The 27208-nt window shown below is 40.0% G+C and overlaps 1 protein-coding gene and 1 pseudogene across 3 annotated transcripts in view; one reads left to right on the plus strand and one right to left on the minus strand.

Moving 5' to 3' along the window:
- Positions 1 to 13171, minus strand: part of LOC134226285 (tetraspanin-11-like) — an 86426-nt gene extending 73255 nt beyond the window's left edge. The window contains exon 1 of one of the 3 annotated variants that reach the window (XM_062706956.1): positions 12803 to 13171. The gene's annotated coding sequence lies outside the window, so the exon portion shown is untranslated. Of the gene's footprint in view, positions 1 to 12608; positions 12747 to 12802 lie in introns of those variants that run through there. The other 2 variants (XM_062706955.1, XM_062706958.1) reach the window with 2 other exon arrangements.
- Positions 13172 to 20937: 7766 nt separating this feature from the next.
- On the plus strand, positions 20938 to 26202 carry LOC134222866 (uncharacterized; annotated as a pseudogene).
- The last annotated feature ends 1006 nt before the right edge of the window (positions 26203 to 27208 follow it).

Consider the following 27208-nt stretch of genomic DNA (forward strand, 5'->3'; position numbering starts at 1 on the left):
TCTAGATCGACTGGACGCCACACGTCTTGATGAAGTAGACGAAAATCTGCTACCAACGCTTAACCCGTCAAGGACCAGCAAAGACTTCTGGCACATGCCATAATTGTAGAAGAAGCCTTTCGCATGAGAGTACACCGCTCTAATCACTGAGAAGCATTTCCCTCTCGACTCGGTCTGCCTGGTCCGTGGCCATCATGGGGAAAGGACGCATTATGAGGTTTTTTTGTTGGCGCGTAGAACCACTGCGTCCATTGAGTTGAACTTGTGTGGAATACCCCTGATAACTATTAACTTTTTGCATCTTGTAGGTTGACCACCATTTGTCAAGTAAACAACCTAAGACGCGTCTTTTCCTAGTCCGCAATTATTGAATTAATAAAGCCCACTACCTTTCCCGCACTTGCAGTCCAAATTTCTTCTGGTTGCATAAAGCCACTATTTAGAAATTTAGATCTACATTTGTACAACGCATCACTGAAACTAACCAATTTTTCAAAAAAAAAAAAATCGCGGGCGGTGCCCGGTTGTTAGGGCAGTAAAGCTGCCAAGAGCTCTCTTTCTGAGGTCCAAGAGCTTTTCGATTGCTGAAGCATTGGGAATTATAAATCTCTTCGATTGAACATACTTTTTTGCAACCCACCAGTTGATCAATAGCCTTGTGCTTCCCAGGTTCTGGGCCAATAAACTGTGTGTGGCAAATAACTGTGAACCTCGTTTCGCAAGCTCGTCTGCCTTTTCATTACCTCCAATACCAATGAAAGTTCAAAAACCTAACTACCAAATAAGCGTCACACGACACACACGTCACACACAGCTAGCTTGAAAATTAATTATATAAGCATCGGAACAAGACCTGGTGAATGCTAGAAAGACTTTTGTGGACTGCAATCGTGTGGACAAGCGTGTGGATTGTGTAAAAAATCAAATGCATTTTGTTGCAGAGGAAATCCTGAAGTGGAAGAAGAGCTGCATAAACTTGATTTAAATATGCAAAAGGAGAAAAAGGCAATGGATCTGGAGAGGTTTTTGCACAAGAAAAAAACGAAGAATGGATCTGGAGCTCGAAAAATCACATTTGGAAAAGACGATCGCTGATGAAGAAAAATATCAGGAACAAATAAAGAAAATCAGAACAGAGATGACAGGTAAGCTGGAGCAATTAAAATTTAAAGGGGAAGCTGGAAAAATGAATTGCAGTCTGATTGACATGGATACGCATCCAAAGATTGAAAAGAAGAAGAAAATAATGTAAAAAGGTGAAAAAAGCTTTGAAAAATCTAAGTGGAAATAGTTTTACCCAAATAAAGCAATCTGGGACATTTGAAGGCAGTAGTGAAGAAGAAAATGAAAAAGAATTAAGCGAAGATGAAAGTTTGGCGAATTTTACATATCGGAAAAATAAAGAAAATAACAATAAAAAGCATGTGGAAGGAAGAACAGGTCGAAGAAAACAACAAGAAGAACCATCGAACGCACAACTATGCGCTCGAGAATTTTTGTCGAAAAGATTGCCAACATTTTCTGGAAACGTGGAGGAATGGGCAATGTTTATTAGTAGTTATGAGACATCAACTGAAGCTTGTGGATTCTCTGCCATTGAAAACTTAGCTCAACTTCAAGAATTGTTAAGATGGTTTATGGTGTTGCAGTGAAACTGGCGACACTGTTATGCTAGTTGGAAATAATGAAATATTAGAGAAAACAGTAAGGTTTTAAGTTGGATTGTTTCAGTGGATGTGCTATCATGTAAGATATTTAATATTTGTGATTATATGCAAATTTATCTAATTTGAAATATATTCGTAGCATTGAAGCTGACGTAAAATAAACGCTGCTTTCAATATATGTTTCAATGAAACAGAGATGAAACGACCCAACATACTTCAATGATGATAAATCATCAACCCAGATTATGGAGAAATTGAAACAAAGGCTCGAAGAACTTGAGCAACGTGAAAAGTTATGGCGGGAACAGTTCCAGATTAATTAGAGGCAGATGCTCTAGGAATTTGAACGCAAACTATCGAAAATTGAGGAAGATTTTCAGAAAGCTGCTGGAAATATTGAGTTGGAATTCAGTGCAAAGAAGCTACAAATACAGTAAAAATCCGATATAGTGGGAAAAAGGTTCTTGAGAACAGAACAGGAAAGACTGTATCAAGTTCATGCCAATCGCAGTTTGTCTGCACCAATAGTCCACCTACATTCAATGCAGATTTAGATCAACATCAACATACCAAAATTTCACCAGACTCCCAGTGTAATGTTGCACAAGTTCTATAGCTCGATTGCAAAAAAAGATGCAAATGATTCAGCATCTTATAATTCTTATAAGAATCCTGCAAGCAATGGATACACAATTGCCAGTGCAACTGGGGTGTTAAAAACACAATTTGTTGTGAACGCCGAACTGTTTACAGGAAGGAGCATCAACACAAAACAGAACACTACTTCATTCATTACGAAATCACCACTTTATCGACAGTTTATCCATGAGAACAAAGTTGACCTTTTCTATATAGGCAAACCGTATAAGCAAAGGAAGCTAAACACAAAATATTTCGCGAGATGTGGATGGAATGAAATCTTTTCGTCTGTCCAGGTATCCAATCCATATTCAGCAGCTAACAATCTTGACCGGATCCGATATAGACAAAGCAGATGGGATTTGTTTATTTTCGATCCCGGTGGATTTGTACACAACTACACACATTTGAATACCAATGGAAGATAAGGTATGGATATGTAACTGCAAGGGCGTAGCCAGAGGGGGGCAGGGGGGCCGTCGCCCCCCCTAAATGGTGGAATGATTGAACGGGTACTGAAATGAATTCGCTTAAACATGTGCACTTTACAATCCAATCATATTCAGAAATAGGTTTTTGAAATTCAAAAGATTCCCGAAAAACTTATAAGGGTATCCAGGATCCAAACTATAAGAAATTTCAAAACAACTCGAAACATTTCGGGCTCAAGAATTCTCCTAGAAATCCTTCTAGAAGCTCCCCTGGAAATTTCTAAATTCCTCCGGAAAGTTATCCATAAATTCCTCTGAAAATCATTTGAAAATCCTTCTCCTGTAATTGTAATTTTTCCTTATCTAGAAACCCCCAACTATTTTTTTTAGGAAATTCATGTGGAAGTTTCTTGAAGATTTCTTTTCTTCCCTTCAAGTTTTACTTCTAGACATTTCTTCGGCTATTCTTCCAGGAAAATCTGCGACATTTCCTTCAGGAATTCATTCTAGAGTTCCTCCAAGAATACATACGGAATTTCCTCCCAAAATTCCACTAGAAGTTTCTTCAGTAATTTATGACGGAAATCCCCCGGTTTCGCTCCTTAATTTCATCTGCTAATCTATAAGAAACTGCTCCGGGCATTCCTCCACGAACTCTTCCTTAAATTCATTCGGGATAACTTCCAGGACTTTTTCCGGGAATACCTCTATAAATTCAATAGCGAAATCCTCTAGAATTACATTTTGGAATTCTTTCTGCAATTATTTCAGAATATCCTTCAAGAATTCCTCTAGAAATTTCTTAAGGAGTTTCTCCAAGAATTCGTCCAAGTATTTCCCCGGAAATTCTTCTCTTCCTTCAGGAATTTCTTCGGATTTTTTTCCGCGAAATTGTCCTAGAATTCTTTCCGGACTTCACTCGGAATTTACTCCAGAATTTCATTCGGAAATTAATGTTAAAGTTCCTCCAGGATTACCTTGTGAGAATTCCTCTGGAAGTGCTTGTAGGAGTTTCTCTGACAGTTTTTCCGAAAATTCCTCTGATACTTTCTCCGGGAATTCCTACAGAAATTCCTCTGGGAGTTCCTCCGGAAATTACTCCGGGAGTTCCTTCTCAAAGGAACTGTCGGTGAAACTCTCGGAGAAATGCTCATAAAAACTGCTGGTTGATTTCCCGAAGGAATTCACGAAGGAACTGCCGGAGGAGCTCCCGTAAGAACTCCCGGAGAAATTTCAGGAGAAACTCCTAGAAGAATTCCTAGAGGACCTCCCGAAGGAACTCCCAGAAAAACTATCGGAAGAACTTGTGGAGGAAGTTCCAGCTATATTTCTGAAAAAAGCCTAAATGATTTCGTGAAAAAAGCCTGAATGATCTCCTGGAAGAGCTACTGGTGGAACACCCGGAGGAATTTCTAAAGAAACTCCCGGGAGAATTTTTAAATAAACCTCCGGAGGAACTGCCAGTGAATCTAACAGAAGACTTCTCGAAATTTTTTGGAGAATTCATCTTACAGACAAATCTCATCTAGCTGAAACCTTTGTAGAGGTATGTAGCAGGACCATCATCATCATCAGAGGACCTCCCGGAGAATTCCTTGAAGAGCTCCCAGAGAAATTATGGGAGGAGCTTCTGGAGGAATTTCTGTATAATTCCCGGAGGAAATTTTGGAGAAATTCAAGGAAGAATTTTCGGAGAGCCACCGTAAGAACTACCGGAATAATTCTCGGAGGAAATCCTGGAGGAATTCTAGGAGGATCTGCCGGTTGAACTCCTGGATGAATTCCCGGAGGAACTCCCGGAGGAATTTTCGAAGAAACTCATGCAGGATGTCCAGTGGAAATCTTGAAGTTTTCAACAGAATTCTTTCTGGATTTCTTTGGGAATTAATCTAGGAACTCCTCCAAAAATTCCATTGTTGATTTTATTTTCGGTATAATTTCTGTATAAATTTTCGGTGGAATTCCTGGAGAAATTCTTTGAAATTTTCACAAGAAATTACTCGGAAAAAAATTAAGGTGCGTTTAGAGGAGTAGTATGTTGAAAAAAAAAAAATAAAAAAATCAGAGCATTCAGTCATTTCCTAGGGGAAAAGACGGCTTTGGCAGGTTTTGTTCTATTATTGGCAGGGGGTTTTTGTCGACCGAATTTTATGAAATTTGGCCACAATATTCTTTGATATGCAAAGAATATTTAGGCCAAATTTGAGCATAATCAGTCATAAAAAAAACCCTGACAATAATAGAACAAAACCTGCCAAAGCCGTCATTTCCTATCTAAATTACAGCTTCCGTTTCAACTTACCCCGCATTTCAACTTGCCCTGGTGTACCTTATACAATTTTCTAACTGAAAATTCGAGCAAAAGGCCAAAAGTTTTCCGTTTGGAAGACCAAAAGAATTCGGTTCGGAGGAGAAGTATAAGAGGAATAATTCCCTTTGGAAACCTAACATCATTTGATCTTCCGAACGGAACTCTTTTGTGCTTCCGAACAAAATCCTTTTTGGCTTCTGAAAGAAATCCAGGAGGGATTCTGTTCGGAATCCCCTGTGCAGAAGCAGAAGAAGATTCCGTTTAAATAGTGATGAATTTTGTTAAAACTTAAAAATCACTCTAATAAAGTCTAAAAAAAAAAAGATTCCGTTTAAAAGAAGCTCAGAAGGCTCCACTCGAAAAAGTACAAAAGTATTCCATAGGAAAGTCTAGAAGGATTCCGCACGAAATTCGAAGATTCCGTTCTGTAAGCTCTTAAGAATTCAGTTTGAAAGTTTAAAAGCATTCTGTTCGGAAGCATGAGAGGGTTCCTTCCGAAAACCTAAATAATTCCCTTTTGAAACTCCAAAAACGGAGCGGTTTCTTTTGGGTTTACGAACTAAGCTCTTATGGGTTTTCGAACGAACCTCTGTATAGGTTTTTGAACGGATTTCTTTTGCGCTTCCGAAAAAGATCCTTTAAGGTCTTCCACAAGAAATCCCAGGCTTCGGTCCAGAACTCTAAAGGGATTCTTTTGAAAGATTCCTTCCAGAAGGCAAGAAGGCTCCGATCGGAAGTTCAAAACTATTCCTTTCGAAAGTCAAAAAGGATTCCGTTCAGGAGACCAGAAGAATTCTGTCCGGAACCCCAAAACGATTTTGCTCGGAAGCCCAACAAAATTTCGTTCGGAAGTTCTTCTGAAAGCCCAAAAGAATTTTTTTCAAGGGAGTTCCTTTCGTCAAACCAAAAGGATTAAGTTCGGAAGCCCACAACAGTCTTTGAGGCTTACAAACGGAGATCGCTTGAGCTTCCAAACAGAATTCTTCTGGGTTTCTGAATGGAATTATGTTGGGCTTCCGGAAGCAATCAAAGAAGAAATCCTAGAAGCATTCTTTCGAAACCCAAAAAGAATTCCTTTCAGAAGGCTAAAAGATCTTCTCTCATCAATTTCACAAGCTACTACAGGTCTTATTGGTTCTCAAATTCTTCCTGGAGTTTAAAAAATATGTCCATAGCACATCGGCAAGGCAAATGCTGGGTAAAGCGTACCATTGGTACTTCGCGTACCTGAAGGAATAAAATAGACCCCATCTCGCGGTCCTTAGCCTCTTACCCAGCAACTCCTATCCCTACCTTCCCGCGGTGCTGGCCGGGATACGAGCAACCTTAGGGAAGATCGGGTAACCAACCCCGGTGGGAACTATGGTCGTATGCTGACAGGGAAGGGGGGGGTTTGCTCCTCTCCGGAGGTGCAAATCTTATTGAGCGTCTGTTCTCCATGTCAGGATTGGCTCACAACAGCGTCTGTTCTCTATGTTAGGGGCGGCTGATCATCGTCCGAGTGCCTGCGAGGGACTCTAAGTGAAACTGTGCACCATGGTCCACCGGAAATAAGGAGGAATGGTCCTCCGGAAATTTAGGGGGTTTGGTGTCAGGCCCTGCAAGCCAGCCAAAAAAAAAAAACTCTCGCAACGAACAATCAACAAGAGAGTACGGACCGGAACCATCGGCGAAGACCACTGCGACGAAAAAGGACTAGCGATTGGAAACTCGGTTCGTGGAACTGCAAATCTCTCAACTTCCTCGGGAGCACACGCATACTCGCCGATGTGCTCAAGGACCGTGGATTCGGCATCGTAGCGCTGGAGGAGGTTTGTTGGAAGGGATCAATGGTGCGAACGTTTAGAGGTAATCATACCATCTACCAGAGCTGCGGAAACACACACGAGCTGGGAACAGCTTTCATAGTGATGGGCGATATGCAAAGGCGCGTGATCGGGTGGTGGCCGATCAATGAAAGAATGTGCAGGTTGAGGATCAAAGGCCGGTTTTTCAACTTCAGCATAATCAACGTCCATAGCCCACACTCCGGAAGCACTGATGATGATAAGGACGCATTCTACGCGCAGCTGGAACGTGAGTACGACAGCTGCCCAAGCCACGACGTCAAAATCATCATAGGAGATTTGAACGCTCAGGTTGGCCAAGAGGAGGAGTTTAGACCGACTATTGGAAAGTTCAGCGCTCACCGGCAGACGAACGAAAATGGCCTACGACTAATTGATTTCGCCGTCTCCAAGAATATGGCCATTCGCAGCACCTACTTCCAACACAGCCTCCCGTATCGGTACACCTGGAGATCACCACTGCAGACAGAATCACAAATCGTTCTGATTGATGGACGGCACTTCTCCGACATTATCGACGTCAGGACATATCGTGGCGCTAACATCGACTCTGACCACTATCTGGTGATGGTTAAACTGCGCCCAAAACTATCCGTCATCAACGATGTTCGGTACCGACGACCGCCGCGGTACGACCTAGAGCGACTGAAGCAACCTGATGTCGCCACTTCATACTGGCAGCATCTCGAGGCAGCGTTGGCGGAAGAGGGTGAGCTCGATGGGGCCCCTCGTGAGGACTGCTGGAATATAGTCAAAGCAGCCATTAACGACGCAGCGGAGAACAACGTCGGGTATATGGGTCGAAGTCGACGGAACGATTGGTTCGACGAAGAGTGCAGACAGATTCTGGAGGAGAAGGACGCAGCGCGGGCGGTCGCGCTGCAGCGAGGTACCCGGCAGAACGTGGAACGTTATAGACGGAAGCGGAGACAGCAGACCCGCCTTTTTCAGGAGAAGAAACGCCGCCTGGAAGAAGCGGAGTGCGAGGAGATGGAACAGCTGTGCCATTCTCAAGATACACGCAAGTTCTATCAGAAGCTCAACGCATCCCGCAAAGGCTTCGTGCCGCGAGCCGAAATGTGCCGGGATAAGGATGGGAGCATCTTGACGGACGAACGTGTAGTGATCGAAAGGTGGAAGCAGCACTACGAGGAACATCTGAATGGCGCTGAGAGTACAGGCAGTGAAAGTCAAGGCAGCGGAGGAGATGACTACGTCAGTTCAGCGGACGATGGAAGCCAACCAGCCCCCACCTTGAGGGAAGTTAAGGATGCCATTCAACAGCTAAAGACCAATAAAGCAGCTGATAAGGATGGTATCGGAGCTGAGCTCATCAAGATGGCCCCGGAAAAGCTGGCCACTTGCCTGCACAAACTGATAGTCAGAATCTGGAAAACCGAACAGCTACCGGAGGAGTGGAAGGAAGGGGTTATATGCCCCATCTACAAGAAAGGCGACAAACTGGAGTGTGAGAACTTTCGAGCAATCACCATCCTTAATGCCGCCTACAAAATGTTTGGCACCATTAGTGAACGAGTTCGTGGGAAGTTATCAAGCCGGCTTCGTTGACGGCCGCTCGACAACGGACCAGATCTTTACTGTACGGCAAATCCTTCAAAAATGCCGTGAATACCAGGTCCCAACGCACCATCTGTTCGTTGCTTTCAAGGCGGCATACGATAGTATAGACCGCGTAGAGCTATGGAAAATAATGGACGAGAACAGCTTCCCTGGGAAGCTTACCAGACTGATCAAAGCAACGGTGGATGGTGTGCAAAACTGTGTGGAGATTTCGGGCGAACACTCCACTTCGTTCGAATCGCGCCGGGGACTAAAACAAGGTGATGGACTTTCGTACCTGTTGTTCAACATTGCGCTTGAAGGTGTCAGGCGAAGAGCCGGGTGTAACAGCCGGGGTACGATTTTCAACAGATCTAGTTAATTTATTTGTTTCACGCATGACATGGACATTGTCGGCGAACATTTCCAAAGGTGGCTGAATTGTACACCCACCTGAAACGTGAAGCAACAATAGTTGAACTGGTGGTGAATGCGTCAAAGACAAAGTACATGCTTGTGGGCGGAATCGAGCGCGACAGCGCCCGCCTGGGAAGCAGTGTTACGATAGAAGGGGATACCTTCGAGGTGGTCGTGGAATTCGTCTACTTCGGATCCTTGTTAACGGCTGATAACAATGTTAGTCGTGAAATACGAAGGCGCATCATCTGTGGAAGTCGGGCCTACTACGGGCTCCAGAAGAAACTGCGGTCGAAAAAGATTCGCCACCGCACAAAATGTGTCATGTACAAGACGCTTATAAGACCGGTTATTCTCTACGGACATGAAACATGGACAATGCTCGAAGAGGACTTACAAGCACTCGGAGTATTCGAGACACGGGTGCTTATGACCATCTTTGGCGGTGTGCAAGAAGACGGTGTGTGGCGGCGAAGAATGAACCATGAGCTCGCCCAACTCTACGGCGAACCCTGTACCCAGAAGGTAGCTAAAGCCGGAAGGGTACGATGCACAGGGCATGTTGCCAGCATGCTGGACAGCAACCCTGCAAAGATGGTATTCGCTTCCGATCCGGTAGGTACGAGACGGCGTGGAGCGCAGCGAGCGAGGTGGGCAGACCAGGTGCAAAACGACTTGGCGAGCGTGGGGCGTATTCGAGGATGGAGAGATGCGGCCTCGAACCGTGTATTGTGGCGTCAAATTGTTGATTCAGTGTTATCTGTTTAGATGTAAACTAAATAAATGAAAAAATGAATGAGCTCATCGAATTAGAAAGAAATCGAGATAGGAAAGATACCGAATTGTGAAAAGCAAAAATGTATGTAGATTGAAGAGTTCTAGCAAACCATCGACATAGGAAGAGATATCAAGATATAGTATCTACATCTTGGGTTGAACTCGAGAATGTGCAGTACATTGAACATCAAGAAAGTTGGGTTCACTTATTGGACCGGATTGGGTATTACAATGGGGCCTCGTGGTAATTTTTTTTTCTCAAAGCCATGATTTTTCGAAACCATTCGGAATCTCAAAACAATTGTGCCCTCGCTGTCCTCATCGCGTTTGAAGTTTGTATGGAAATTAGTATGAGAAAATGTATATTTTTGCATTTTTATTCCTAGAGATTTCGTAAGCCAAGTGGCTCATTGCGTTAAAGAATAATCCAAAAGATGCCAAGTAACTTCGAAAAAAGTTATAACACTTCGAATATTGATTGCAAACCATATGCAAAACATCGTTTATTCTGCCAGTACTGCCGAACTACATGGACCAGTAATTTAACTGAATGTTTTATAAATTTTTTGAGCTTTTAGGAGTTCGGATTCGGAACTAATGGGAGTTATTTGGAATCATTTCACAAAGTTAAAATCCCGACAAGAGGGAAAAGGGGGTTTGCCCTCTAAGAACCATATGCTAACCGGTTTTGCTGGCAGAAACACTAATTTCTTGCATATTTTAAACAATCAATTTTCGAAGCGCCTAACATTTTTGTAGACATTTCTTCAGCAATTTCGGCATCTTTCAGACTATATGCTAACGTATTGAGTCACGTGATTGACGATATATAAGAAGTCGCTAAGAGCAAAAATGTAAAAAAATACGCTTTGGCCTAATAATCTCCATAGAAATTTAAATCACGATGCGGAAAGCAGGGACGAGCCCATAATTTGCACTGATGCTTGAGATCCCCAAACGATTCAGAAAAATCTTGAACCCATTTGATTGGATGAAGTTTTCGTTTTTCTATACAACTGTGCCCCACCCCGATGATTAGGACATTTCAATAGTCTTGATTGATCTTGTGGATACCTTGGGTTGAACATGAGAACGATTTGGGGGTGCTATTGAACATCTCGCATTCAAGAAAATTGGGTCCACATGATGCGCATATATACAGTCGGCTCTCCACATCTCGATATTGAAGGGACCATCGAGGTAAGGAGAGATCCAGGAGTGGATGGAAAACAAATGCGTACTGGGTCAAAAAAGCTGGTTGCTATGAAGAACGACAACAAAACAAATGTCACATCTTGTTTGTGACGAGTCTGTTATTGTTCCAAGCTGGTCTAGTAGCTCTGAAATTTGAATTTATCGACATAGGGAACAAAATATGACCAGAACATATCGACATAAAGTGATATCGAGATAGGGAGGTTAGTTATCGAGATGTACAAAGCAAAAATGTATGTAGATTGAAGGGACCGAGAAAACCAACGATATCGAGAAAAAGTTATCGAGATATAGAACATCGAGGTGTAGAGAGTCGACTGTACTTATTTGACCATATTGGGTATGAACCAATGATGAGGACATAACAAAAGTTTGACAAAACTATTGATTTGAGAGTTTGATATTGAGTTATCTAAATTTTCAATTTTCGAAAAACAACGGCCGGCTAGATGTTCGCCATTGAATAGACAAAAGAAGGAAAACTGTTTTATTTGCTATTCTTTGCTTTGTTTCTGATCAAATGAACGCTTAGGAACAGTTACTATGATTGATATAATTTGGTTTGCAATAGTCTCAACAGTCGTTGATGTTGCATTGTAATTGCTGTAAATGAACAACTAGATATGGTGTTCTTCTTGTTCAAAGATTTCATATCTATTTATCGCTAAGTCGAAAATTACACAATTGCGTGAGCACGCATGTTAGCAGAAGAAAGCGACGAAATTGGTCCCGTATTTCTTTGTTTCACGATGAGATGAATAAATGTTCAGTGAAATGGAAAACGGAGCAATTCCCTTACACTTTTTGTATTAACAAGAATTGTGTAGTCTTTTTTTTTGCAGAAATCGTCAAGTTCTTACATTTGTGATTAAGTCCACTACTAACTATGTATCCTGAAACAAACATGTATTTCGAATCTCAGCTGCATAAGATTCATGTCTTGACTTTATACTCTTATCATTCAAGACGTTAAATTAGTGGTGGAATTATGTGGGATTGTATGACTTCGTCTGTTAAGGTTTTAAGAATAAATCGGCTTTAGTTGCAAAGAGAGTTTTGGGACTCGAAAAACTAAAGTTCTCCTCTAACTTTACTTTCAGTATTGTAAGGGAGACAAAAAATGTACATAGATTTTCACAATTTAAATAATAACTGGTACGTTATTTCTTATTCATGAACCCTCTTTGCTTCCCCCATGCTCATTAACATCCACAGACGGCGATAAATTAGACGGCCCTGTAGCATACTGGCCCGGTGACCGCATGCAGGCAGACAGGGAGGACATAGCCGAACATCGGCTGGTGTAGCATACAGCAATATTACTCAATCCTAAAAATTCGATTTTGATTGTCCAACACCATGTGACGCGCACTTCCAGACTAGGTGAGCAGCAGCAGCAGCGGCAAATACTTTTTACAGCGATCATATCAACAAACACTACGACTACAATATCCACTAAACAATGATCGTCTTGTTTGGCAGTTTTAATAGTAGGTTGCCCCAATGAGTTACAACAGAAGGTCTAGCCATCATCCGTGCCAGCGTAACCGTCAAAATCATCATCACTAATTCGTCAAAAATTGTTCACATCACTACTCTAGCTTCGGATTCGTTGTTTTGTGGCAATTCTTCCCTTTTCGAGTTTGATACAGTATAGGCGTAACGAATCGTTTTCGTCGCGGTCGCATATTGAGTCTGAAATTATGCCCTTTGAATAACGGTTGCAGACAGACGGCACACTCACTTCGCTTTGATCTTCACAACACGACCCCAAAAAATACCCCCCAAAAACGGAAAAGTCTTTCTCTGGATCCGAAGATTTAACTTTGTTTTTTTCGTACAACACAAGCAACCGCGTCACCTGAATCGCAACCCCACCCGCGCTCACAACACAACACCCCTTTGCTTGAAGGAGCCTCGCTCCAAAACGCCGTTTACCTTTGTTATAACGTCGCAGCACCACTCACGGATCGCGATATCGCGAATGGATGAAGAAACTTTTGCTTCCTTCTACGGACACGGTTCGAGATCGACTGACTGGGCGCGCGACGTCAATCCGACGTGGGTTCTGTTGGATAGTGGATACTTACTATACTGTTCGTTCCTACTACACATGGAAAACTTTGAGTGAGAGGTTTGCGCGGAATAGCCGCAGAGGCGATGGTGAGTGATGGTTGTACGGTTGCATTGGTAACCGAATGGCCGTGAGGGTCAGATGGACGCTACTAGACAGTAAAACACCTACAGAACAGGTACGAGCACCTTCGCGAAGCATGCGGTTTGCGCTGTTGTTTGAGTATTCGCGGGTTTGCAATCGCGAAGGGGTCGACTCGCTGTTCCACCAAGGTTCTTTGTTAGTGTTGGAACTGTTTGGTTTGTTCACGGTTAGTTTGAGATACCTTTTGGCGTTGATCCGCAAGGGGATGGTGAACCTACACAACGATTGTGTGTTATGTCTGAGTCGCTATGATACGTTGAGTGCTCTTTGGGCATCGTTTAGTAGTTGGCTGTTGATATTGTGCAGGTTCTTATAGTTTGTTATAAATCTTGACAAAACATTTATTGCATTTAGCAAATCTAAGAACGTTTCAAAAATAGACGTAATTGTATTTCACCTTGAAATATGAAACGACTCTTACTCGATCCAGTTCGGAATCTATTTTTTCTGATGGGCATGTTTGTTGACTAAAATAGTTTATAGAGTTCCAAAATTCACGGCCGAAGTTAATTACGCCCATTTGAAAAAAGTTCCTAGAAATGTTATATCTCAAATATAACAATATATCAAAGCAAACGGTATTTAAAATATCCAATATATTAGAGAATATAACTTATGAATCGTTAACATTACAACCACGTAAGAACTCTAATAAATGACCTGTAGTCCCTGCTGTTATCCTTCTTTAGTTCCAGAGTGGCCATCAGATGGTCTTCTTCTACATAACTTTAAAATTGCTGAAATGGAAAAAAAAATCCACAGTCAACTAATTTTACCAATGCACTTGATTTTTTGAATAGCCTTTAAGTGCCCGATTAGGAAGTAAAACAAAATTATTAAACAATTTAGTTATTTTAAATGCGTTTTGATTATTTGGTTTGACATTTTTTCCAACACAAAGTTGTAATTTCACAACAATTCCGAACATTCCGAATCGAACAGCCTTTGTTCGAAATAGTTATGAGCACGGTATATCTGTTAAGCTGTCCTACTCGGGGTCACATTAAAAATTGATCTCGAATTCCCGAACCAGCAAAATTACAAAATACAAAATTCAATAGCAATGCTTGTTTCCTAAATGAGACCAAATTGAATCGCACCCATTTTAAAGGCGGCGCCGCGTTACAACCGGAATCTCGGGCTCATTCAGTAGCCGCTAAGTTGCGAAGGCCGACGGAAGTTCTTCGTAGCTTAGTTGTTTAAAAGCACCAGTCTAGCGTACTGAGGGTCGTGAAAGCTATTTTTAAGCAAAAAAGGCTGCACTGGTCCACTGGGCCTTGAGTTGTCAGTTCATTGTATAACACAGTATGTTAAGTAGTAATTCTGTACGACCAATCGTCGAAGACAGCGATTCTGTATTTTGGAGTTGATTTCTAGGGATTATCGTTTTTTAATCTTTATGTATGTGAATTTTGACAAGTAGGGCCAGATCTTTTTTCAATGTTGAAGCCAGTGAGACACGGGCAGAAAAGAGAGGGTCCTTGGGGAATCACCCAACGTAACGAGCTTTCAAAAAACTTACGCAAGACCAAGACCCAACCCTCTAATGCCCAACAAAACCGCTTTTAGAGGGGGTACTATGATATTTTTTAAAATTTCTAAAAACAAATTTTTTTATTCCTTTCTTTGATTTGGTAGGCACTCTATGTTTCATAACTGCTACTGTTCCGAGATCTACTGTGGTATTCTGCTGAACAGAATCCAAATAGAATCTATTTTTAAATTTCCATTATTCAGTTATTGTTGTCGTTGCTAGTCCATCTCATCGTGAGTCCATTGTGTCCGTTTGTCCATGCATGTATCCAATGATCGTTGCATTGTTCGGTTGCCATTTATCCGGGTAACGTTGGAGGAATGCCTCCGAGAAGAACAAGTTTTCAGTCGTCATTAGACAGCCGTGACGGAAAGGCGCGTACCCCAAAACGCCACCGTATGGGCTGCGGATCCGGCGACTGACGAGGGTTTGGTGGAGGGGCTGGGAATCAAACCCATGACCATCCGCTTGTAAGGCGAACGTGTAACCAACTACGCTACGGGACCTACGTTATTTTCAATTAGATTTTCAATAGATTTCGAGGAAATTTTGATTTTTGGTTATAATAAAAACTTCAATGGATGTTTAAATGCGGTTTAAAATTAAATTTCAAAATTTGACAAAATTTGAGAAAATAAATGAAAATTGGGAAAACTTTGTTCCTTCGTATTTTTGTTCGTATACTTTTGATGTTTGCAGCATTTGATGTTTCTTCATTTGTTGTTTAGTATTTTTCCACATTTAACTCAATACAATAGATGATTTATGGTGGTGAATGATACACTCCTAAATATTTTGCCAACTTCTCAAACGGAAAATAAAAAATAATCCCTAAAATATCAAATACTTTCCATAATATGTAGTAATATAGTTTAAGGTCATTTGGCCGAAATGGAAGAAAGGATCATTTAGCCGAATAGTTTAAAGTGAAGGGAGAAGTGAGATTTACGAAATGAACAGTTAAAATTGAGAACTGAGAAGTGAAGAATGAGATGTTCGATGTGAGTACAGGGTAGTGAGAAATGAGTACTGAGAAATGGAAGTGAGTACTTAGTAGTGAGATGAGTACAGTAGAATGAGAAATGGGTAGTGGGAAGTGATGAATAAGAAGTAAGAAGTGAGTGGCGAAAAATGAGATGCGATGGTTACGAAGTGAAAAGCAGGAAGTGAGTAGTGATTTTTTTTGAATACTTTATTAACGTGATTTTTTATCTTAAAAGTAAGTTCATCACGGAGAAAGTGAGTAGTGAGGAAAACAGAAGCAAGATGTGGGTAGTGAGGAATAATAATTGGGACGTGAGAAGTGAAATGTTGAGAAATGAGAAGTGAGTGGAGAGATATATCACCGAATGAAGAAGGAAGGAGGAAGAAGTAAGAAGGAAGAAAAAACAAATACAAAGGAAAAAGGAAGAAGTAAGAAGAGAGTAGGAAGAAAGAAGACGGCAGAAGGAAAAGGGACGAAAGAATGAGGAAGAGGAAAAGAGATAGAAGGAATAAGGTAGATAGAAGGCGAATTAAGTATGAAAACGGGAGAGAGTAGAAGAAAGAGGAAAGAAAGAACAAGACACGAGGGAAAGGGTACATGAAAAGGAAAAAGAAAGAAAGTAGAAGGAAGAGGGAATAATGAATAAGAAAAAAGGAAAAAGGAAGTAGGGAAGAAGGAAGAAGGGAAAAAGGAGCAAAAGATGGATTGAAGGAAATTGAAAAAAGGGTTTTCAATTCTCACATCTCACTTCTCACCAATCACATTCCACTTCTAACTCCTCGGTCCTCAGTTCTCATTTCTTATTTCTTACTTTTCAATTCTCACCTCTCACCCCTCACTCCTCATTTTTCACTTCTTAATTCTCACTACTCATCAATCACTTAGCACTTCTCATTTCTCTTCAAACTTCTCACATATCACTTGCTTCTTTTCACTTTCATTTTTCATTTCTTACTCCTTGCTTCGAGTTTCTCATTTCTCAGTTTTCACTTCTCACTGTTCACTACTCATTTAGCATTTCTCACTACTCACATCCTACTTTTTACTTCTCATTTATTTCTAACGTCGCATATGCTCCAGGGCTTTGCGGACGCCATCGACCTTATTGGAATCGAACGCAGAGCAGTAGTGGAGGCTTTTGTCCCACTGAAGAGGGAGATGGAGAGGATAGGCTTAACCATTAACTGTACCAAGACAAAGTACATGGTCTGCCACGAGAGGTAGCGCTTGATGGAGATGTGTTAGAAGTAGTTGAAGAATTTGTTTACCTTGGAACACTTGTGACATGTGACAATGACGTTTCCCGTGAAATCAAAAGACGTATTGCTGCTGCTAATATGGCCTTTTACGAATTACGTTACCAGCTTAGGTCCCGCAGCATGCAGACGGAATTATTTGCTTTATACAAAACTCTGACTCTACCAGTGGCCCTTTGTGGACATGAAGCATGGACATAAAAAGAGGCGGACTGGAGAGCTTTCGAGGTTTTCGAGCGAAAAGTGCTGCGTACAATACTCGGAGACGCATGAATCATGAGCTGTTCAAGTATACAAAGAAGAAAATATTGTGAATCGTATAAAATACGGCATACTTCAGAGGGCTGGTCTCTTAGTGCGAATGTCGGAAGAAAGAATAGCGAAAACAATATTCAACAGAGAATCAGAAAGTGGTCGACGGCTTCGTGGAAGGCCACGAATACGCTGCTGCATGCGGTGGAATCTGACCTGTGGACCCTGAACTTTCGGGAAACTGTAAAAATAAGGGAAAAGGTAAAGAAAAGAAAAAGAAAGATAGTAGAAGGAAGAGGGAATAAAGAAGAAGAAAGCTCACAGCACAGAAAGTTTCAGCACTACTCACTTCTCAATTCTCACTTCTTAATTTTCACTTCTCACTCATTCTACTTTCCTCTCACTTCTCACTTTCTTTTTCTTGTAATTTTTCGCTTTTCATCACTCACTTTCCACTTTCGACTTCTCACTGCGCAATTTTTACTTGGAGTTCCTCACTCTCACTTCTCACTACTAAATACTTACTTTTCACTACTCACAATCTAAGTTTATTTTTAGCTATTCGGCCAAACGGCTTCGGCCAAATAGCCAGAGACCGTGTATATAGTGCATGTGAACCATTTTGACAATATCGAGTTAGCGAGGTGAAAATGCATTGCTTCGACTTAAAGAATATTGAGTAAGTGAGGTAACGACTTATGGTGGGAACGAAGTATGCTAGATTCAAGGGACTTTGAATTTCATCGTGAAGTAATTCGTACGACGAAGGTATAACGAACAGGAACAAAATTTTACTTCATATAATTATATTATATGATTATATTAGCTTGTTATGGAATGATCAAAAAAATCGTTCGATCGTTTAATCTTAGATTCCTTCGGAGTGTTCGGAAAGTGTTGAACTTAATTTTAAAATTAAAAAAAAAAACACTTTAATAAAGAATTAAAAAAAAGGAGTGTTCGGAACTGTTCACCATCCAGAGCTTTTGTGCAGATGTCTGTTAGTTGATGTTCAATTCCAATTGCCAATATTTCAAGTTTTCCTTCAGCGACTTGATCTCGCACAAAGTGGTAACGGGTATGGTTTAACTTAACTCTCCATGTGAAAAGGCAGTTTTCACATCTTCTTGATGGAAGTGGAATTACTTCTGAACTGTGTATTGTCCGTATCGTCGAATGTTTTGGTACTGGGGCATATGTGTCTTGAAAATCTATTTCTGTTTTTTTTAAGGTAACCTTTAACAACGAGCCTTGCTTTGTGCCAAATTGTATTGCCATTTTTGTCTTGTTTGGCACAGAATACCCATCTGGACTGCAGTAGTCTTGCTGTTCTACGACAACGCACTAATTTCCAAACACCATTGTCATTCATGGATTTCAGTTTATCATGTATGGCAACCGTCCAGCAGTCACGATCATCACGGCTCATAATTTCATCATAGGTAGTCGGTGGATCTATGGAACAACACATTTTACCAGCAGATGTTGCCCTTAACCCAGTGGAACAAATCATGAACTTACCTGGGATCCTGTGCTCTCGTTCGATGCGCCTCGTGGTTGACTCTACACAGTTCTCACGTATTAATTGCGAAGGAAGCGCTCCAGGATTTTCATCAGATTGTTATGACACATCTTCAAAAACGTCAGTCTGTCAAATAAGTCTTCGTCCAACGTTCAGTCGGTGGCACTTTTTCTGCGATAGCATTAGTTGAGCTTCTGTTGATCAAGTATGAAGCAGTAAGTGCGGCTTCGCACCACATATTCTTGGAAATTCTTGAGCCAATGAGCATACTCCTAATCTGCTCCACCAGTGTACGATTAAACCTCTCAGCCACGCCATTCTGTAGTGGCGAATAAGCCACTGTCGGTTGGATTTGAATTCTTTCTCCCTGAACAAATTTCGTTGATCATTTGAGCAATACTCTTTTCCTTGATTTACAGTCAGCTTACTTATTTTCAAGTTCCAGTGTGACGACGCCATCGCTTCATATTCTTTGAAACATTCAAACACCTGCGACTTCTTCTTGATGTTTAAAATGATGGCGAAGTGACTATAAACATCTATAAAGGACATGAAATATCGAGCCCCTCCCCAGCGTGAGGGGTCTATCAGTCCACATACATCAGAATACACTATGCAAAAGCAAACTCACATCCGCCGCACGCAGATTGATGCAAGGTACAACGGGGTCTGCCACCAACTCAAGCTCGTAAAGATTACCTCTCAGGCGTGCTTCGCTATTACTCTATCTTCATGTTTTTAGAATAGCTGTATCTCTCCCATTTTGATTCGTGAATAGCAATTCGAATAGCAATTCGATCTACGATCTACGACTCGGATAATTTTTTGACAGACAATAGGTTTCCATGCAGATCTGGTAGATAAACCATATTCTTCATTTCAAAATGCACTCCAGCCATAATAACGCCTCGAATTTCTCCTTCATATTGACCGACCAACGAAACGCCATCCTCTACTATGAACGGCTTATCCTTGGTCCTCAAGCTTTGCAAATAATCTTTGGTGATCAGTGGCAATGTGAGGAATAGCTGCGCCACCAGATCACTCTCCTGTGGCTTTGCCCTTACTGTTTTCAGTTGTCGCACCAGTTCATCAAAATCTTGAAAATGACTTCGCATAGTCGAACCTTCTCGCATTCTGAGTCTTGCTATTTGCTTCCTTAAAACGGCCTGACTTGCAACTGACTTCTTGACAAACATATCTTCGAGCTCTTTCCACATCGCCTTAGCCGTTTGCTTTTCTCGAACGATCTCCAGGCATTTATCCGCAATGAAACTCACTAGGATAGACTTCGTCTTGCGATCTATCTTGAGGAACTCTTTTCGCTCAAGATCCGCAGCAGGCACATCTTTTTCAAGCGATTCCGATACTTCTCACGGCTTCCAAGTGTAGCTGGACACTGTACTGCCAGTTCACAAAATTATCCCCTCTTAGTTGAGGTATTCCGATATTTTCCTTCATCTTTCAACTCCGAACTGCTAACTCGAAGAATGGATCAATGCGACAAATTGAACTGAAATTTACAAAAAAATCATGCCGAGACGACTTATGGTAGTCATTAAAATAGCGTAGACGTGACTTCCTATTAATCGATGTGAATGTCATTAAATAAATATCGTTTTTTGTTGAGTATTTTGTCTTATAACTGTTTCCTGTCCTTTTAATTATTTCCAGCGAAAAAAAGTATATTTTTAATCATTAGTCTAGAATACAACACTCGTTGAATTCATATTATCAATTCGGTGCAAAACCGAATTATAACCGCGAACAAAGTTGGATTTTCTCACAACCCATACGTTAAACCTAACTTCGGAAGTGGTGCGCTGTTTTCATTTGGTGATGTGCTGTACAGCGCACTACTTCCGAAATTAGGTTTAACGTATGGATTGCGAGAAAATCCAATTTCGATAGCGGCTATAATTCCGCGTATACTTTACACTCCAAATGATAGACTCTGGATACGGGCCTGATTTTGATGAACTCAAAATTAAGTACTTTCTTGACACTTCTGATTTGGATACAATCTTGTACTTGTCGGTAGGTTCATTCAACATAAATTTGTGGTTAAGGCAAAAACTTCATTTTGGGTTCAATGAATGTTTTTGTTTTGGATGACGATTTATCTTGATTTTGAGTTGTTCTCCTTTTCTTTCTTTGAAAGTACTCAAAGCCAAGTACTTTAGCTGTACTGTATTTTGGATGAAAAAACAATTCACGTCATTCATTTGTAGTCTTATGTTACCACGACAGTGAGTGTTTAAACATCAGTCTCTGAATAAGAAAGCGGAAATTGTGAGAAAATTAAAATGGACCAACTAAAAGCTAAACTTGACGACAAAAGTTACCGTAAGCTCACTGGTAAGTGCTATCTGCTTAATATTTAAAAAATCCTCCGTTTGAAAATTTGTATTTGAGTTTTGAGGGATGAATAGCTGCATTGTCGGTTGCAACGATTTTATTACGGGTGACCTGTAGAATGTTAAGAAGCACCTTTCAATGGTGCATAAAGTGACCACCAGTAAAAAGTCGGCAATTCCACTGAGATGCCCACTATGTGCCTCGCTTTTCAGCTTTTTCGTGAGTTTTCAAAAGCCTTTTCTGTCATGTCATTCGTCAGAAGATGTTGAAGAGGAAGAGGAAACTGCCATGCCGTAAGTTCCCTCGCCTCCCCCAATACCGATCCCTGAGCATGAGTTGAAATCACCAACACCCTTAATTAAAAATCCACTCTTCTACGACAACGATGTTTCGTTGCAAGAAATCACGACGGAATTCACAGAGATGATTACGGAATTGCGGTGCGATGTTTCTCTTCCTGAAAAGAAAGTACAACAATTTCTTTCCGGATTTTCAAGGATTATTTCTTGGTGTCAATGACATGCTATGACTCATGTAAAAAGAAACATGAACAGTGAAAATTCACTTGAACGTGAATATTCAATCAGTTTGATAAATTCTTTGTTCATCCCAGACATAACTTCAAACGTTTCAACCCCTCAAAACAATATAAACTTTTTGATATAGAAAGCCGACTGTACGATACCTGAGCCGGTCGAAAAAGTGTTAGGGAAAACCAAAGTCAAAACCTCAACTTTGTTAGGGATAGCTAGAGGAAAGAAATTTCAGAAAAGAATCAAGTTCCCAAATGCCACACCATAGATAAAAATGAAGAAAGACATGGTTCACTAAATTTCCATTCAGTGTTGTGCTGAATCATAATCAGACGATAATGATTGCAATTTTCATGTGAAAACTTTTCGCGTGAAAACAGTAGGCGAGTTGTCGCCGGCGACAACTTCTCAAATAGTGTACTCAAACGATAATAAGCACAGAATTTTCATTCAAACATTAATCTTTACTATGATCAGCTAATTGTAAACAGTCCCGTTATATCTTCTATTTGGCGTTATGGTTTCATGGTAGTAAGGAAAAAGTGTTCAAAATGTAACGGTAAGTGCTTCAAATCAAGGATCGATTTTCAAACGATTCTTAATCGCTGGCGAGTTTTTATCATCTGATAATTTAAAAGTAAGATCGCGGGTGAGTTTGATCATCCTCGATTTTTTGAAAATTTGATTTTTCCCAACCCTGTTTCCATTATTGACACATTACGCCTTGTTTTGACAAATCATGAAGCTCGAATCATGCTTAATGCAGAGGAAGCAAGTACCGATGGTTCAATAGTATCGTACAAGGACAGCAAACAATATGCAAACCACCCATTTTTCCAAGACCATCCTCATGCATTGCGATTATCACTTCACGTCGATGATGTCGAATATTCAAATCCTCTCGGGTCACGTAAAGGGAAAAATAAATTGACCGTCTTTTCATTCAAGATCCAAAATTTCGTTTTACGGGTAAATTCATCTTTGGATAGGATTTATGTGGCCCTTATGGTCAAAACAAGTGTGCTGAAAAACTATGGCTTCGAAGTCGTTCTTGAAGACATGATCAACGATCTTCTTGTACTTGAATCGCCTCAGGTTATCAACATTAACACTTCATCAGAAAGCTGGGTATTACGCGCTACACTTGTAAACATTTTGGTTGACACATTGGCCATTCACGAAATCTAAGGGCTTCTTGGACCCTCGGCCAATCTATTTTGTAGATCATGCTATATTTCACGAAAAGATTTGAAATCTGGTGTACTAGGTGATTCGTTTACTCATCGAACGATAGAAAATGTTGTAGCTGCTATTTTGAATCAGGAAAAAAACTTCAAAGGAATGTGGAATACGCGCTGATTGTTCTTTACATAAACTGCGTTTTTTTAGATGGCCTAATACGATGTGCTTTGATCCCATGCACGATCTCCTCGAAGGAATTTTTCCCATGGTAATTAAGCTAATCTTAAAACAAGCTGTAGAGTCAAAAATCATTACAGATAAAAAAATCAATCATCTCATAAACACGTTCGACTTTAGAGAATGCGAAGACTCAGTCAAACCGATCCCAAATTTCACATACCAAATTTTGCATTCAAAAACCAATACCTTGAGCCAAACTGCGTCACAGACATGGCTGCTCATGCGTGCATTTCCTTTTATTTTTAATGAAGTACTTGAGCAAAATCCTAAATTAGTACAACTTATTTCGTCATTGCTTCTTATTAGCTATAATTGTTTTTCTCACAGATTAACTAAAGAAATGATCAACGACCTTCAAAACGCTACTCTAGAATTCCATAAAATGTCCCTTGAATGTTTTCCATCATCAATTGCTATAAACAAAATCCAATCATATTTCCCATTATGCACAGTCATGTATTGAAAACGGGCCTCTCTACCATGCTAGCTGTTTGTTATTCGAGGCTAAATTCAAAGAGTCTAAAGGCCAGGGAAAAACTTGCAGAAATTACATAAATCTGACTTTAAGTTTAATCAAAAGACTGGCGTTCAAGCAAACCTGTTCAATTTTAAATCATACATATGTCACAAATCATCCATCCATAATATCATCAACTTTAATCGATAAAAACACAATAGACTCATCAGGCTTACTTTTCGATCTTTTACAAGAAATAGATGTAATTCAACATAAGCAGATAAATAGAATCGATTTCCGACCGAGTTATGAGTCAAACACCTCCTTAGCCGTGCGGTAAGATGCGCGGCTACAAAGCAAGACCATGCTGAGGGTGGCTGGGTTCGATTCCCGGTGCCGGTCTAGACAATTTTCGGATTGGAAATTGTCTCGACTTCCTTGGGCATAAAAGTATCATCGTGTTAGCCTCATGATATACGAATGCAGAAATGGTAACTTGGCTTAGAAACCTCGCAGTTAATAACTGTGGAAGTGCCTAATGAACACTAAGCTGCGAGGCGGCAATGTCCCAGTGGGGGATGTAATGCCAACGAAGAAGAAGAAGATGTAGTCAAACATCTTAAGGGTACTGGTAGCTTTTATGGGATTATTCTATTGATGGTTTGTCACGGAAATGATATCATTACAATTATTCTGGACAACTGGACATAATTCAGTTTGATCTTACACTATTTGCTTTTAAAGTTAGGCTATCTCAGAACCTTATCAGAGTAAATAAAGATAAATTGTTATCGCGCAAATGTTATAACATGTGGAAACTGAAATATAACGATAATGACTTGTACATAAGCTTGAAATATTACGACGATTAGATTTACTCAAATTTTTGTTGAATAAAAAAGGATTTATAAAACTCATCATTGAATAAAACCAATTTTTTTCCTCATAACTTTCTAATTTATATTATAACGACATTTCAAGTATGTATCTTTTCCCTTTGATTTCAAAGTAAACTCTCAAAGAACACATGTAGTCTCGTTTCCAATCATTTTAAATATTAAAATCAAAACCTCTCGCAGAATCCTGTCACTGTTCTATTTGCATTTATACTATTTATAATCACAGCTAACTTAATCACGGATGAAATTCTTAAATACCTTGATGGCGGTGACTTGACAGAATTAGGGATATTGGAGATGGGCCCTCGTAAGATCATCCTCAATGTTATTTCTAAAATAACAGCACAACAAGAGCGTGAGATCCCAAAGGAGAACGAAAATTCGGAACATGAAAAGGTAAATTATCTATTGAAATGCACTGTTTCAAGTTCCTTATAAATAATAATTTATTATTTCAATAATAAAAACAGCATGAAACATTATTTTGCAGACCATACAATCTATTATGGCCGACGAACCAAAACTCCAACGAATGCTAAAACTTCTCAACGCTGGTTCCATTCCTGCCACTATAAGAGCTGTTGAAAATGAATAGAGTTCTCACAAAATTCTATTTCGAGCGGATGATTCTGGAAGAGAAAAGGTAATATTTATAATATTGAAGTCATTCGTTTCATATTAATATTGATAATATTATGTTCTAGATATCCGTCATGGGGTGAGAAGCAACAATTGGCAATCAAGATCATCGAAGCCTTCCCACAGCTGAAAAAAACACGAGTGAGTGCTAATGCTCCAAGAGAGGTAAATATTCCCAGTGCTTATGTTTAAACAAATATTGCTTCTTAGTCGTATTTCTTCTGGCGATACAAAGGCCTTGGAAAAGGGCCACATTCCGGAATCATTGAAACACGCGTGAGTAATATGCGGAAGAACGACTTTTCCAAAGGCCAAAGCAAACGATCATAGTGTTGCCGGACGGAATTCAGGAGCTAGCATCCTACGTGGCAACATTGACTCCGTCTTTGCAGAACGTCAGGGAGATATCTGAAAAAATGTCACAATGCACGATCTTGCACCAATTGCTACTTAGAGAAACCACAGATGTCACTAACTCCTTGATAAAAACCTTTCCACACTTTCTTGCATATAATGAACTCATGGTATGTTCACTGTTCTCAAAATGTATGTTGACTTCCTCTAATAACGAAAATATTACTTTCCAGGTCCAACAAGCCTTCGAACGGCTTCATCCAAATGCAATCAAGGATTGTAGTATGGATTCATTTTTGCAACTTGGAATTCTTATGGAAAAAACGAATGGAACGTGGTAGAAGACGGTATGTTTCATATCTCTGATTCCTTGTTGCCTGTTAATATTTTGTGTGTTATTTCCAGTTAACATTCGAGGTGCCACGTTGCGGCATCAAGCGGAAAATGGAAGAAGATATGACCATCGAAGAATTCTTAGCCACACCGCTGATTCGGTGGGTGAAAGTGAGTATTTGATTTTCCTTTTTTTTTTTGTTTTTTTTTGTTCTGAAAATAGTGAATTGTAAAAGTTTATTTGAATTTACTTACACGTCTGTTTCGTTTGCTTTCAGGTTGAAAACACAACGAACTTGATCGCTTCACGTAATCATGTGCATACTCATCCTTTAAAACAGGCGACGTTTTTGTTGTTTTTGCGGATCATATTATCCCTTGTGGTAACTTAGGAGACGTGACGTTTTGATGAAGCTTTTTCCAGTTCTGGGAACCGACGTGCCGGTCCTGCTCAAAAAGCTGTATGACCTGATTGCCATAAACCTTTGGGAAATCAAACAATGTTCCACAAAAACCAAAGTATCGCAGCTGACTCTACTTTTGAAGGAATTTATTAGTGCGATACGATGCGATTAATCACTCTCAATGAGCGAAACTTTTTGTTCAGAATTATTTCAAGAAAACTGTAACTAAAATTACTATATTATATGAGTAAATAAAACCCCAAAATCCATTCCACACTGAACATTTTAAATACCGAAAACCCCAAATAAAAATATTTTCTCCAAAACTTTCTATATCGGGACACCTTATTTTAAGTAATTTTAACCCAATGACGACTTTTAACTGAACAGTTTGATTTAACTCAAAGCAATGTATTCAAAGATTACTGAAAATTGAGTACTTAGCGAATAACTCAATTTTGAGTAGTTGCACTTTGCTGTCAAGTTGAGGTATAACGAACAGGAACAAAATTTCAATTTTTTTCTTGATTGATGACTTGTGAGGGAACCCAACTAACAATTTTGGTGCTAAAAGCTTCAACTTCTAGCCTTTGGCTGTATAATATTTTAATAAAAGCAGCCAATGTTGAATAAAATAAAAGCCTCCGCAAATAATCCCTTGAACTTCAACTCAACTATTATCCAAATATCTATCAGCTAGTCAGTTTGTGTCGAATATATTTAATCTCTTATCGTTTATGCAGCTTTTATATAGTCATAAAACAGCTCTGTCTGAATTAGCAATCCAGCTTATCGGCTAAGAGCTCATGTATCCAATTGTGTTGCTTGTTAGCAACTTCCCATATTACGGTGAGTAGCATTCACAATGAAAACGTTTTCGCTGTTGTTATTGCACTAACAATATAGCGTAATGGCGATATAAATGAACCAACGAAGCTATTAGGCAACTTCTGCATCTTTGAAGATTACACAACGTTTAAGTAAACCTTATACGGCTTCTTTTAATAGCTTATCAGTATGGAACGTCAAAACCGCAATGTTTACATTTGATTTTTGTTGCCGGAGCTGTGTATGAGCTATTGATTTCTGTAATTCAACTACAAAGGTATTCATCTGCTCTTATAGCAACTGACAAAGCGCTGTCATTAATGTTAGCAGATAGTGTAAGAAAACAAGCC

The sequence above is a fragment of the Armigeres subalbatus genome, chromosome 3, assembly GCF_024139115.2.
Source record: "Armigeres subalbatus isolate Guangzhou_Male chromosome 3, GZ_Asu_2, whole genome shotgun sequence".
Lineage (NCBI taxonomy): Eukaryota > Metazoa > Arthropoda > Insecta > Diptera > Culicidae > Armigeres > Armigeres subalbatus.